Raw genomic sequence first — 11,100 nt, 5'->3', positions numbered from 1 at the left:
TAGCTGCAGTGCAGCCTGAAAACCGCATATAGGTGACTTATGTAAGAATAGCCCTTTAGGATGTAAACAGTTGCGTATGAAAAGGTGCTTGTTCGGTGCGCACATGGTCCTCTGTTGCTGCTTCTGCTGCTGAAAAGACAACTTTATCAGTTGATAAAAACGTGCATCTCCTTATTCTAAGAGGGGGAGCGTGGACCATATGACATGATTTTTTGGGGAGTAAAGGAGTTTGGTACATTTTGGGGGGGGTCCGCCCACCTCCATGTAACCGTGCTTTGCGGCAGGTCACCGCGTTGTTGTCTCCGGCGCCGTTGCGCATGAGGATGTTATGTATAGGAGGGAAATAGGGTGTCTGGGGGGCGGGGGTGAGGGGCTGTATACGCGGAGGAGAGGAGAAAGGGAGTTGTCAGACAGGCGTTGCAGACCCTATGCAGCGGGGGAATATCAGAAAAGCCCTCGCACATTTCCCGTTAAAAAAAACAAGGGTTTGCAGCAGCCCCGTGAACAAAGAACCGCGCTGCTCGCGTATAGACTCCCCAAGATGTCCTCGACAGAAACCACGCCTGACGGCATGGTTGTAGTACAACACAAAGACTCAAACTGCAGTAATGAAAATAGTATTATTATTGAATAAAAAAAAATATATATTAATACAGATAGGCTATTGCGTTTTTGTCACACCCCTTTCCTTTTAGAGATTTATAAGGTTTCAAACTGGTAGCAAAGTACCCAGAACTTCCCTTAATTTTAATAACATTCTGTACATTTGGATTTATCTACAGTAGGCTAGTAAAAAAAATATGAAGAAGAAAATAAAAAGTGGGAGCACTTCTCATATGACATCATTATTTTCAGTGAGTGAGTTTTAAATTATTATTACACTTGGGTCACCACCCTAAATAAAGCTTTCAGGATACATTGGACCCGGTCTATTAATTGCCACGCAGTGCTGAGCAACAACTAATGTCCATGTTTTCAGCTTTTCTCATACTGTCAGTCTAACTCAAGATTAGCCTATCATCACCATCTGTGCATTTGCATGGTGGGATGTATAGCAAGTATGTGTTGCATAAGGCTTCCTGAATAACAAGGCGAACTCTGGGGATGTTTTAGATAACATTATATGGTCTACTGCTTCACCGTGTGTTTGTTTTAATTTCTCACCCCCTAGAAAATAGATAGGCTTACATTTATATACGTGACAAACTGAGTTGATGTTTACTGATATTTAAAATGCAGTTAGAGAAAATATCCGTGAAATCTCTTGATGTGTTTCCTGGTGTTCCCAAGGGATGTTTTAAATTCACTCTGTAGATACTTGTGCAGTTTAACCCCATCTAATTAAATTCAATTTAATATTCCACATCACATGTGTTTCCCCTGCACTTTAACTGGGTTACAACTGTAATGACAAAAACAAACACACAGTCTACCATTTTGGCTTATATGACAGACTGAGCATGGCATGTGACTCTTTTAGAGTGATCAGCATGAATATTTTAGCATTTTTGAGTGACAACGCCTTCTGCCTTTTAATAACACAGAACGGAGCAACAATATAATATTACATTTTCCAGGTCTGAATATAAAAAAACAATACAAGTGTTGTAATAAGATGGTACCAGAAAGATAGAGCAGGTGTATTTATATTGATAATTAGAGTAGACTCGCTCTCTGGGTGCCAATCAGGAAGGGGTGCGTTCCCTAAGGGTGTGCTGCAGATGAGAACTCACAGGGAGACTCCTGGTGTGAGTCCAGGATTAAAACCTCCACACTCCAACCAATAACAAGGATAAAATAATTTTAAAAAACAGCAGCAGGAGGATTGCGTGATGTATGAAGGGCCAGAGGGTGGGCTCAGGCGGTCTGCCCCCAATCCCCACCCTATAGTGGAGAGGCCAGAGGATTGGGTGAGAGCATGGTGAGGACGGGACGAGCAGCCTCTCAGTGAGGCAGCCAGTATGCCAGTGTGTCCAGGAGGTCGTCTGGATATCCATTAAAAGGGGTCTGCTGGGACTCCAGAGCCCCAATCAATAGAAAGGATGGATCTGGGATAGTGCCCCCCCCCCCCTTCCTCTGCCTGGATGTGTGAGTCTGGTGTGGCCTGATGCTGTTGTACCACATAACCTTTGTGACCATGAACTAAACCGTCTGCGCGCTGTGAATGGACCACAGCAGGTCTGCTTTTCATTCACTGTCTATAGCTGTGGGCTACAATTGTCATTTGTACACTTATGTTTCTGTGTGCATGTGTGTGTGTGTGTAAGCTGCAGGATACATGTGAAACCCAGAGTGCTGAGGTCATGTTACTTGCACATCAAAAAAAACTCAATGATCTTGACCATCTGGTCGTCACACCAGTGCTGTTTCTCCTTTTCCCCTGATGAAAGGCTAACTGGCATCTTTGGGGACACGCTGTGGTTTACTGTGCCGCAGAGACACACACCATCCTCTTTGTCCAGGAGCCCGTGCAAATATCCCTTTCACCTATATGGACAGTATCTGTCTCTCACGAGGACAGGCTTAATAGGCTGTAAAGACACGTCTAAGAATCCCTAAAGGACATCCCTTTGACTTCCATGGCCAGATGTCCTTTTCAATACTTTTGTGGTGCCCCGCTGTCTCTTGAATGAGGCTTCTGCGAGCACAAAGGGACATGTTGGCTAAGCACCACGTGCTGATGCCATAGTGAGCGGGCTCTCAGGGATGATGTAAGACTGCATGCAAATGATACCACATCTTGTGCTTAAAAGCTGACGAGAGCCCTGAAGTTGATCAGCTGACCAGATAACACTAAATCCAGAGGCCACTTGTGTGTGGGGTTTTCCCTCCTCTATTGTTGTTCTTCTTTTATTTGGTTGCTCATTTATGTTTGTTTTTATTGGTTGTAAGCTTTTTCCACTGAGGCTAGGGCAGCAGCAACAGAAGTTCTTACAGACAGACTGCACATAATCATGATACAATAAAACAAAATACAAAACAAGCAAACAATAGTTTAATAAAACAGATGAAAAATCGGGGTTTTGAGAGGAAGTACAACTGAAATAAAAATAACCCATCACACGTAGAGTGTTTCTTTCTCCGGTTTTTCTTCCTGCAGGTTCACCCCCATGCAGGGACCCTGATGAAGAGGCCTTTTCATCACAAACTCGGTTCCATATTTGTCGTACGTCAGCAAGAATCTCTACACTAAGCTCTGCTTTCAATATCAGAAAAAGTGGAGTTCAAAGTGTATGTTAATCTCACAGATTTTAAACTTCTATTGGCTTCATTTTTACAATGCTTTACGATTTGCTCAGTGAGCAGTGTGACCCATGAGTACACTTACTCCTGTTTGTCTGTGTGAGTGAGACAGCTCAGAGGGCTGCCTTATCTCCATCTTTGGCTGTATGTCATAGGGCTACAACAGTTTTTTTTATTATTGATCCATCTACTGTATTAGTCTTTTTCATCAGCAAATTCAGCATTTAGCCTTTTGAAATAGTGAAAAATGCTGATTTCCAGAGCCCAACTTGACATGTGGATATTGCTTGTTTTTTCCCGATAAATGGTCCCTAAGATTTTCTATTTATAATGATATGATACAGAATCAAACAGCACAGCTTCACATTAGAGAAGCTAGAACCAGAGTTTGTTTGACAAATTTACAAAAAAACAAAATCCATTATGAAAATCACTGTTGATGCAATTTAATTTTGTGATTTTTTTTATTGTTTCAGTGTTTCCTTGGTTTAACAAACATCTCTGTAGCTTTGTTCCCCTGCAGTGAAATACTGACATGCATGAAGCTGTTGACACGCACACATTTACCTCACCCTCTAACAACAAACGCACACACACTCTCATACACACACACACACACACTGGGGTGTTGTGATTGGAAAGGCTGGTGTCATTTGGGAATATGAGTCAGGTAGTATGACTTCATTGCTTTTTACAGGGTATTAGGTCATCTCTCTCACTGTCTCTCCCCCCCCCCTCCTCCCCCCCTCCATCTCTCTAATCACATTGGTGCTGTACAGCCAGTGACACGCCTAGTGATGAGTAAGGCTCACCTCACCTCCTGCTTCCAGTACGCTGGTGATCTCACACACGTCACTGACAGCTTTGAACTCAAGAGTCGTGCTATGTTGTGGCTTTAATCTTTACATTCATTTTTTATTTGCAGACTATGGTTTCCGTTGATTTGGACATTGTTTTTACTTTACACAATGAAATATTGCATTTTTTTTATCTGCTAAAGGATTAAGTCACTGGGTCAGTATCACACTGTAAAGATACTGATTGGGTCACATTTGTATTATGTAAATGCTGTCAGTGAAGTCGGGTGGCTTGCTAGAAATAAACCCCCCAACAACTGATTGCACATGAAGCCACTTGAATTCACTTCTAAATTCAGTTGTGTTTATATCAGATAACATACCAAGTAGAGCTTTTAAAACCTTTTCAGACATGTATTATGCTTGATGGAAAGTCATTAAGTACCTTTACACAACTAGTACAATTTCATAAAACTCAGCCATACTTGAGTTTTGTATTTCACATCAAATATTCCACATGTGTTACCTCATAGATTTTTAAAAGGATACAGATTTGTACCAGAGCATCAGCAAATTATTTGTATCATTAGGTCGATCATGCAATAATTACAGGGTTACAGATGACAAACTGATACTTTCCTCAGGTGCAGATTTAGTACCAAAGTCAAGACAATCACAGCACATTCTCTTGCCTTGTTTTCTCTGAGATCTTCATACCTCCAAGTGACCTACAGTCCTGTTCCATCATTTATGAACATTATGAATGTAAACAAACCATTTACAGCTCAGTAACACGGGTCATGTAAAATGTTCATCTCTTACATAATGATAAGCATATCGGAAAAGAGCTCCGTAAATGATCTCCAGCAGCATACTCAAGTTTTTTATTTTTATTTGTGTTTATTTGTTTGTGTTTAGAAAGAGTTTAGGATCATGGGGAATTACATTGACTGCACTTTTCAACTGGCCCATCTGTGCAGCTCAATAGTGGCTGCCTTGAGGAATAGTTGTATGGTGCTTTCCTGGAAAGCCGGTTTAATTAGATTATCAATTTATGTGAAATCCAGCTCAGGTCACAATCATTGCCAAAGTGGAGTCCATGTGGATTGATAACAGGTTTCTGAATTGTGATGTACAATTTGATAAGATTTCTGTATAATTGAGATACTTAAAGGCCCATGTATTAAAAGAAAAAATGTACTCATTATGCAGAATGGCCCATTTGAGAATTATATAAATATATCAGCCTATATTACTGGATTATAATTAGCGATGCATTAATGTGTTCATTACTTTGACTTCAACATTTGAATGAATGAATACATTGCTGTGTTGCTTAACCTATGGTTAACCAGTAACTAAAGCTGTCACAGAAATGAAGGCCTACTGGAGTAAGAAGTGGACTTTTGGGATGTAGTGTAGTAGAAGTAAGACATTGCATAAAATGGTAATACCAAAGTTAAATGACAAGAACATTTATTTCTTTATATGTTTTTGTGTATTTATTTTCATTTTCTTTAATATTTGTTATTTATATATTAATTTGTTCGTGCTCTGATAATCCTGTCCAGTTGAGCGTGAGTAATGGCCGCCAGGTGGCGCCGGCAGGCTGCATTGTAATTAGCAGAAGATTGGCAGTCTAATCAGGTGTGTTGATTTGCAGGTGGTTGCTGGTTGCTGGCTGCCTGTTCGGCTCACAGGAGTTCACCCTCACCAATTTGTTCAAAGAAAAACCAGCCCAGAGGATGATATTATGATTAACTCGACTGACGACATTTTGAAAGGTCAATATAGACGTCGGAAAGGACGGGACGTGTTTCAAACCACCGAAGAAAAGCTTTTCCAAAAAGAGACGGTAAGATTCTTAAGTCAATATGTCACGGTGTAAATATCTCCAGAAGTTGCTTACATGTTTTGTTTTGAGACATTGGTTTTTAAAGGAGACGAGCAGACAGGGTGGTGAACTAACTCGTGAACTCAATGACCGATTTGCAGGCATAAGTTTCCATTCAGTGTGTCAGCCAGTGGGGGGCGCTTAGTATCCTCTGTGTGTGTGTGTGAAAGACTGCATGTGACCATCAGACAGCAGCATGGCCGACAGGGGGCGACAGAGAGAGAAACAGCTGCTGCATTATTCATGAGCAGAAACACTACAGGGACCGACAACCAGGGGGGAGACGTATTCATTTCCATTTCTTAAGTAAAAGTATTTATACACAGAGGTGGGAGGAGTACTCATATCTTGTATTACAGTAAACGTATGGTTACCAGAGTGTAAGAATACTCTGTTACAAGTAAAAAGCCCTTACTGTTACTCATGTAAAAGTACAAAAGGATTGGCATCAAACTATACTTACAAGTATACCAAAAGTAAAAGTACCCATTATGCAGATTTGCCCATTTCAGCTAAATATAAATGATATGTTTTGATTCTAATTATTGATGCAATAATACTGCATGCATACAATATATGCATTACACTGTTTACCTCTCAATTGTAGTTGGGTAGAAACAACAATTGAAATACTTGATTAAAGTACAAGTATGTTTTTGGATTGGTATTCTGTATAATTGTCTATGTTAGATTTAACTGCCCAGGTGTTTAATTTTGTGCTTAATTAAACCTCTTTAAGCTGTTTGGTAGTTTAATCGACAACAATGTATCTTGTTCTGTATTCCTATGAGAACCATTTGTTTTCTTCTGCAGAATAAAATATCCAACAGTTTATGAAGATGAGATTTGCACAAACCTAAATTTATATAATTAAAAAGTAATATTAAACCAAACACATCACATATAATATTAAAGCTCTTGATGGGAAACATTTTACTGTACTATTACTTTCCATTCTATAAATACAATACGGACTTGACTAATGCCCACAAGGAGTAAAGATCATGAAATAAAACAGTATTGAATTAATGGATCTTATTTTACCTATTTTATACAGTTGGGTGGTTGAATCATTTATGTGCTTTTTATAGTTTTAAAAAAACTTAATCTGAAAGTAAATCTAGCTGATGAATAAATACAGCAGATGTAAAAATACAGTATTTAATCTCAGAAATGCAGTAAGGTAGCAGTGAAGTAACATCAAAAACAACTATATCATTGTTGTACTAAAATGAATTAGTTTTGCCACTGATATGTTTATTTTGGCAAATTACAAATAGATAATATTGGACATACATGTTTGATAAAACAAAATATGTTGGTGGGAGCAGGTGTGGCTCCAGATGTGAGAGACACACACACACTTTAAAGCCACAGTAGTTGAGAATTGTTCCATATACAGTTTCCTAAATTTCTCCCAGGGACAGTCACTTCCTCGTGTTGGCGAATGAAGTAAACAGACACGTTTTGGATGGCTTACATCTGTTTAGACGCACCCAAGAAAAGAAGATCCCTCATTAAGATAACACAGTTGGTACTCAGCGGTTTTTTGTCCTCCTATCCCTGAACAATATGAAGAATTATACAAAATAATTTACATAAGACTAAAGGTTGGCGTGATCATGTTGTGAATAATTTGCATGGTAGGCAAAACAAAGACACACAAAGCAACACTTTTGTAATGTTATGCTGCATGGTATACATGTAGAAATGGACAGAATATGCAACTAATATTTAACTTTACTTTGAAAAGCAAACTTGATTTTGAAGTCTAACCAGCAGACTCTTGTGCGCTTGACATTGATATGCAAACTGTATTTTTTTAATGAATGATTAATGCACATTGTGTGAAGTACAAAGGTCTTTGAACAGCAGAGATAACAAAGTGAGAGACTGCTCTATAATTATAGCTGCTGCTGAGGTACAAAGCACACTGAAGGACAATCGACGTGTTTCTCTGTAACAGACTGGTCGATTGTCAAATGATACATTAACTGTTAAATTATATAAATTAGTAATCTTTCTTTAGCTGCGTTATCTGAAAACGAATCAAGATCGGAGATATCCTGTACATCTGTGCAGGAAAGGGAGATAATGGAGGAAAGCGAGCTGCTCCTTAGGTTTTAAACTGGAATGGGTGGACTGTTTATAGTAGCCTAATGCTTCTGAAGAAAATCTTAAGAGTTTCCTCCCACACCAAATATTCTCATACTCAAATCCTTCTTTGTCATTGCACATTTTGTCCCAGGTGAGCAGCCAGTCAGTGGCTCATAATGGAGAAATAAAACATTTACATTGCACAACAGGCACGCCCTGTTTTTTGCTGCCCTCTTGGAATGCTGCGAGGGCAGACAGAAAACGACGAGTGAAACAAGTCAGGAGGGAGCTGCCTGCTAACACATTGTTCAGTACTCGTCTCGTGTATGTAGTTGCATCAGTCTGTCATGCCTGCTCCTGTCTTCCCTCTTGATGAGTGAGTGGATCTGGGATTCATACTTCAAGTCTGGTGGCTAAAGACTTGAATGCATAGGTTCATAAAGCAGCATTCAAATACAACTATTAACTATTTCGTTCTATTTCAAAACCTTTTTGTCATGTCCTGTTTCAACCGATGAATGTAGGACAGCTTTATTAGCAGAGATCCAACTGTGAGAAATACATAACCGTAATTATGTATCATCTACAGCTAAATTGAATAGTCATTGAACAAAAAATACATTTGCAATTATTTAATAAACAGCTAGATTATTTGATGCTTTTCTCAGTTTAATTGTAAGCTGAATATGTATGGATGGGGACGTCTTGTTGGGTTCTGAGGAATTGTGTGTCTTTTTTTGTATAATCGGGAGATTTTAAAAATGATTATTAGCCTCCGTCAAAATCGTATAATATGGCTGTGAGCACATCCGCTCACTCCCAGGTTAAAAGGACAGAAGGAGAAGGAGGCAGGTGAATAATTATTGGTTTATTACAAAATAATCATACGCCACTCAAAATAGCGGTGCGGGGTTGTCCTGATCAGACCCGTTCTGTGGCCAGGAAATCCTCCCAGGAACCAGCCTACTGCAAGACAGACCAGAATCAGGTTACCAGCAGGCTTCTTATTGAGAGCATAATTACCTGATCCTGATCAGCTGTCTGGCCTCTGGCAGCCGGTGCCCTAACCACACCCCGCTGCCACAATGGCCTTTAGGGTTTGTTTGTTTTTGCTCTTTTAGCCCCAGAGTGAGCCGTTAAATTAGCACACTTACAAGTGGTAAGGCAACGCGTTCTTGTCTTCAAATTCGAATAAGCAGAGGGTTTAAAAATACAAAACATGAATTCATTATTGCAGTCTTGTTCAATCATCTGGGAAACATATAAATTGATGCCCCTTTCTTGTTTGCATCGCTAAGCATTTCTGTTTCATCATGATGGGATTTGTGATATGCAGATTTGATTATTATTGGTGCACACAGACGGCACAAGAAGAGCTCAGAATGTTTGGACAGTTGTAGAAAAGCTTTTTTTAAGAAAGATGCTCAAACTGCCAGCCGGGCATTCTTGTCTTTGTGTGATTGCCATGGAAACACAAAAACTTAAACTGGAAGGAAAAAGAAAGAGGGAGAGGCAGAGAGGCGGGGCCGTACAAGCGAGCTGTTTGTGTCGGGATGTGTGAGTCAGAGGCAGCTTCAGAGGCTGACTGCTCCTTTCCACTGGAAGGCCACACTGCAGCCCGCATACTCCCTGAGCCACTGGGCCTGCCCCATGCCCAAAAACAGAGATGCTGTCTTGCCCCTTGTTTACACACACACACACACACACACACACACACACACACACACACACACACACACACACACACACACTAACCTCCATGAGAAGATTCATACACACACAGAGAGAACACGTCTTTTCCCCCTGCATCAGAACTTGATTGGACCTGTGACTCCATTAACTCCACCCCGAGGAAATATCTATAAGACCAGAATCAACTTGGTTTGAGTGTCAGACCTTTAGACATTCAAGATGACTTGTGGGAATTATTCTTTCACTCACTGGGAATATGACACAACATATTTGAGGAACTTTTCCTCCCTGGATTCAGTGGACGAGATTGCAGAGAGGTTATTTTTCTGCCATGGATAAAAAAAACACAACGCTGCTATAAGGTGATGAAGGATTTCCATGCACTTTGGACTTGTTTTATTACTTTGCGATGTAAGTTTGTGTTTGCCAAGGTCACCTCTGCTGCTTACAGTATTATTTTTTCTGATAAAACTGAAACTGAATTTCTTCCTCCACGTATTAGCGTTCGAGCCGGCTGCCAAAGCTGTTTTTAAGCCAAATTGTGCAAAAAATGTGTTCTCCATAGCAGCAGGGTGAGATCGGCACATTCACACACTTTTACCCACCTGGGAGCTGTTCAGTATCATCCCTGTCGCTGCGATTTATTGACAGACCACTTGCAGCAGGCGCTGAGGTCAGTGTGTCTGCGAGGGCTCTGCCTGAGTGAAATGAGAAAGGGAAAGATAGGGCCAGTGCAGGGAGAGATTAAACTCAGCAGCTGCTTTGTGTGTGTGTGCACACCATAAGCACACACACACGCTCTGTCTCGTCTGACTCCTCCTTGCTCTATTGTGCTCCCTCCCCTCTCTCCCTCTCCGGCAGTAGGTACATGTGCAGTGAGCGACAGCTAGGAGAACAGTTCAGGGCACGAGCCAAAGGCGCACACACCCACTAGCAGAGAGCAGGACTGCATTATTCTACGGATCCTCTTCTCTACGCACCTCTGGGGTATGGCACACACACTCACACCAGCTCACACACACTCAAACCAGCAGATAAACTTCTAGAAAGATCCTGTTCTCTCACTTTTAGTCCCTTCAGCAGGCTGAAGTCTAGAGGTTTCCACACAGCAGAGTTAAGGTTAAGAAGTTTTAATCAGATAGTGTCCCTGTGAGACTTTTAGTTTGTTTCAAAGTTAAATAGTGTTGGTGTGTGTTTATAATAATATAGTTGTTGTTTACCTTAAATCAGCTTGAAGTAAGTTTAGTTAGTGTGGAATAGCTTTGTAACTTTAAAAAGTTGTAGCTCATTTTACTGCTATTATAGAAGAGGGGAACATCAGACAGCACCTGTTAACAGTTGCCACATTTTTGGAGCGTGAGTGGATGCTTCATTTAT

At 40.5% G+C, this 11,100-nt stretch overlaps 1 protein-coding gene across 3 annotated transcripts in view; it reads left to right on the top strand.

Moving 5' to 3' along the window:
• The first annotated feature begins 5,879 nt into the window (after positions 1–5,879).
• The window catches only part of LOC117500568 (lamin-A-like), a 33,076-nt gene continuing 27,855 nt past the window's right edge, over positions 5,880–11,100 (top strand). Inside the window, exons 1-2 of one of the 3 annotated variants that reach the window (XM_034153467.1) lie at positions 5,880–5,895; positions 10,585–10,710. The gene's annotated coding sequence lies outside the window, so the exon portion shown is untranslated. Of the gene's footprint in view, positions 5,896–10,066; positions 10,086–10,584; positions 10,711–11,100 lie in introns of those variants that run through there. The other 2 variants (XM_034153468.1, XM_034153466.1) reach the window with 2 other exon arrangements.

Source organism: Trematomus bernacchii, unplaced genomic scaffold (genome assembly GCF_902827165.1).
Source record: "Trematomus bernacchii unplaced genomic scaffold, fTreBer1.1, whole genome shotgun sequence".
Classification (NCBI taxonomy): Eukaryota; Metazoa; Chordata; class Actinopteri; order Perciformes; family Nototheniidae; genus Trematomus; species Trematomus bernacchii.
The sequence above is the reverse complement of the archived record's forward strand: the minus strand, read 5'-3'. Positions and strand labels throughout refer to the sequence as shown.